Source organism: Nyctereutes procyonoides, unplaced genomic scaffold (assembly GCF_905146905.1).
Source record: "Nyctereutes procyonoides isolate TBG_1078 unplaced genomic scaffold, NYPRO_anot_genome, whole genome shotgun sequence".
Classification (NCBI taxonomy): Eukaryota; Metazoa; Chordata; class Mammalia; order Carnivora; family Canidae; genus Nyctereutes; species Nyctereutes procyonoides.
The window spans coordinates 9,853,215-9,857,808 of NW_026575121.1; positions in this window are offsets into that span (position 1 = coordinate 9,853,215).

The following is a 4,594-nucleotide window of genomic DNA, read 5'->3' on the forward strand; positions in this document are numbered from 1 at the left end:
GTAAACAAATCTTAAAATACTAATTAGGCAGAAGCACAACTCGCTCTCTTCAATAGTGAAATATATGCAGTTGTTGTTCATGGTTCAAAATAATAAGTTCTAAATTAGTCACTCAGAGCATTATTAATAACGGAACAACAGTCTACAAAGTAGCTAAGGTTGTATTTTTGACCCTCATGAATTTAGTTATAAGAGAAAATATCAAAATCAGACTTTTTTCAGATTATCATGGATCACTAACAGGGTTTGTTTATGTAGGAAGATGATTGGATTTGGAACACCTGAGTTTGAGTGCTGGCACTGTTATGTTAGCTATGTGATCGTGGGGAAGACAGCCTAGGGGAAGACATACCTTAGCACAAATTTCAAGTGGGGACAAAGAGGCAGCAGAAAATGTAATGTCCAGGGATGCCTGGGTGGCTCAGCAGTTGAGCATCTGCCTTCGACTCAGGGTGAGATCCTGGATCTGGAGATCGAGTCCTGCATCAGGCTCCCTGTGAGGAGCCTGCTTCTCCCTCTGCCTATATCTCTGCCTCTCCCTCTGTTTCTCCTATGAATAAATAAATAAATAAATAAATAAATAAATAAATAAATAAATCTAAAAAGGAAAAAAAAAAGAAAATTTGATGTTCACCCTGAAGAAAGTAGCTGCTAGTTGAAGCTAGTAGGCTAGTTGAAAAGATAATATAACATGGCCTGTAAGCAAATGCATCCTTTTCAGCTCTTCTGTGTTTATATCCAGGGAAATACGAAGTAAGAGAAAGATCAGAATTTACTCAAGAAAAAACATTTTGAGGGAGGTCTTGTATTGTGTCCTGTGGTACAAGTGAGGAGTGGGAAGACAGTTTGCATGAGTGGAACAGAATGAGTAAAACAGACGAGGAGACAGCAAATGTGTGTCTGGTAGTGGTCAGTCGATAGTCAGTTAGTGGACACATCTGTTTCAATGCAGGATGATCCCAACCCTGTCCTAAGTGCTGTGGGCAGACCGGAAGGAAAAGGCTTGATTTCCATCTCCTAGGAGGATGCAATCTACAAAACACTGGGACAGGGAGAAGACATACTGGTAAACACCAGAAGAAGAGACATGGCATGAGTAAGTGCTCCATGCTTTTGAACTGAACTGCGGGGTTTAGCCGTCTCATAAAGTCTGGCTGGCATTTTTCAATAGAGGAAGACTGTATCTTTAAATCCACAGCGCGAGAAAACATTTCAGTTTGCCAAGTTTCTGCTAAGCCATCCTGAAAAAAAATATTCAACAGCTTTCACCAGCCAGAGGCCCCAATATCCAATCTCTGTCTCAAATGATAAATGACATTTGTCAGTTGACAAAGCAAATAGCCTCGACCATTTGAGGACGTGGTCCTGCTGTGCATAGCACTCCTGTCCAACCAGCCAAGAGCACTTTGAGGTGAGAAAAAGTCTCTTTGTGCATGAGCCCTCTGGAGAGAAAGCCCCACAACAGGCAGTCACTGTGTTGCTCGGAGGGCAGTTCCCTCATTAGGAGCTGAAATGTGGGCAGAAAATATCCGTCTGGGTGAGAAGAGATTTCTCAGGTCTGGGGCTGGATTAGCTGGGGATGGCCTGGGACCTTGCTTTGCTGGTGGCCATGCACTTTGCCTCAGTTTCTGCTGAAATCCATGCTCTTTCCCCCAATATCCTCTCGATCCAATTGTCTTTGGATGTTGTAGATGTCAATGTGATTAGCTGGAGACAAAATTTAGGAGTACAGCTCATGCTGACACTAGTGGCATAGTTGGTGGTGTGCACGGAGGGCAGGGTAAGTAATTTTGGCACTTGGGTAGAGGAAAACTTTTTCTTTGTGTGGTTTTCTCTCTCAAGTTGCAGGGTGTTTAATATCTGTGGCCCCACTCACTGAATAATGCTATTGCCCCCAATCATCCTGACTGTTCAAATCCTCCACACCTTCCCAACCCGTCCTCCAGAGCTTGTGGGGAGCCCAAAAACACATGGGGTGGATGGAGGCCTACAGGGGAACTTGTCCTCTGTTGGGCCCCAGCCTGCTCTGCTGTTCTTGAGGAGCCTGGGTCAGGACAAAATCTCTGCTCTTCTCAAAACTGGCCCCTGGGGGTGCGCATGGGGGTGGTTGACTACAGATTTGGTGTGTCCCCCACTCTGCTTCCTAAGATAGAGGTTTACTCCATGCCGAGCCCACTGGAGGAATCCATCAGCTTTCCAGAATGTGGCAAAGTCAGGGCCCTGGGCTCAGGGGAGCTGGGAAAAGCAGGTAAAGGTAGTCAGCCAGTTAGTTATGGGACATCACAGCTGTCTCCTTACTGCAAATGGTTTCCTCAGGAGAAGGACTTTCCAATTTGCTCCAGTTCAAGTGGAGGGCCAAGGACAGAAAGAACCCTAAGGGCAAGTATTCGAACTGTGTGTGCAGTGTTTTCTAATGAGTGATCCATTGACCATTTGCATTAGAGTGACCTGGGATGCTTGAGGAAATGCGATTCATGGCCCTTGAGACCTACTACGTCAGATTCTCTGGTTTTGGGACTGGAAATCTGAATTTTCAAAGATCACCTTCTGTGATTCTTTGTCAAGCTAAGTTTGTGAAAACTAAGGAATTTCCAATGCTCAAGTTCCCTCTGTAAGAATCCTGATTAATAGCTGCCCATTCTCTGAACATTTCTACTAGAGGGGGATCTCATTCTCTCTGGAGGCAGCCCATTGTCTCCCTGGATAGCTCTGTGCTCTACAAGCTTTCCCCAGTGGGTAAAGTATGGTCTCATTGATGGGGAAAGACTCTAAACTCAAACTCTGTGTGTGTGTGTGTGTGTGTGTGTGTGTGAGAGAGAGAGAGAGAGAGAGAGAGAGAGAATGAATAAATGCATTTTGCACTGGGTCAAAAGGGTATACACTAAAATCACACGGGGCTCCTCATGGAGGGAGAGTGAAATATGGGGATATGGGAAGCTAAGGGGGGAACTTGTATTCTCTATGTATGTATCTGTGTTGCTTGAAGTTTTCTTCAACAATATACATGTATTGTGTAATTTAAGAATAAAGGACAGAAACACCAACACTGATGTTCTTGATACTGAGCCAAACCTTCTTCACTCTATATTTGCCCCTTTAGTAATTTTAATTCCCCCTAGGGAATTCCAAGGGATTGCATAGAATAACTAATGTTTTCTACACCTGTCAGAAGTTTTTGAATGCTTTTAGGCTTGTCCCTTCCAGGCACTGGCTTTCTAGGCCAAAAGGTCCTGGTTCCTTCATCTTCACATTGTTATCCGGTACACGACCTTCCTGGAAATTGCCCCTCCTTACCTGCCTGGTGATGCTGTTTAGCTTGACCGTATTCTGTGAAAATTACGTTCTGTGCTCTGTATTGCAGGTGTGCTGTGACCAGAACAGAAGGAGTAGGATGGTCATTTCTGTCTTACTAGATCCTATCCTTCCATTAACACTGGTTAAGCCTTTTGGGCAGCCACATCACACTCTGATGACTTCTCTTAAGCAGAGAGTCAACTAAAACCACTAAAATCTTTATCATACCAGCAGCTACCATCCTATACTGCTTTCAGGTTTTCAGTTGGCTTTCTGGACCGAAGTGGAAAATCTTAAACTAATTGCTATTAAACTTCATCTTGTTAGACTTGGCTCATTGATCCAGGAGACTGAAGTCTCAGTCTCAGTCTCTCTCTCCCTTATTCTGATTTTGTTCTTAGAAGAAACCTTTTTCTGCAAAGTTTGATTTTATTTAGCTGCAGAAAGGGAAACCTGCACAAAACCCTCTTTATTTTGAACAGGAGGCTCTCCTCAAAAATCAACTTGAGCTTGGCATTTTCTAATACCCTGAACAAATGCAGAACTTGCTGTCAGCTTGATTGGACAAGGCTCCATTTCAGGGTCTGCTACCTGCAGGCTCTGAAGGCAAGTCCCATGACATATGCCACCAGGCTGAAAGACAGCTCTGCAGACAACAGTCCCCTTCCCAGACAGATGGGTGTCTCTCTTCATCTGCAAGATCCCCTGGGAAGGCTTGACTGGGAGCATCTTCCTGAAATGGGATGACTGTGTATTGTGAATGGCTTTATTGCTCAGAGCATCTGGATGTGTTGTGATAAACAGCAATGATAGATGGTTTTAATGCCTCTGGAATGGGTTGCCCAGAGAGAAGGAACAGAACAGAAAACATTTACTTCCCTATTGCTTGGAACAGAGTAGTGTCACTCACAAAGACTCTACCTGAGTGGTTCTTCCTGTTTATTCTTTTGGCAATTTCAGCACCATGGACTTGAGGGGGGACTTAAAGAAGGGGATTTGCTGGAGGTAGTGAGCTGGATGGCCAGTGTTCATTTATACCTGCAGCAAATACCTCCAGCTGGGTTTGATGTAGGTCACTGTGCTAGTCACTAGGGATAAATGGTAAGTAAGCCAAGTATGAGCTCTGCACTCACAAAGCTTTCAACTTAGTCAAAGAAGGCATATGTTAATAAGGTGGTCACTTAAATACCAATGTAACGACAAGAGTGGTAAACATAACAAAGGGGAACATATAATGATGGAGAGCCTAGTTTTGGTCTGGAAGGTCAAGGAAGCCTTCTTGAAGCCATGACGCTTCAGA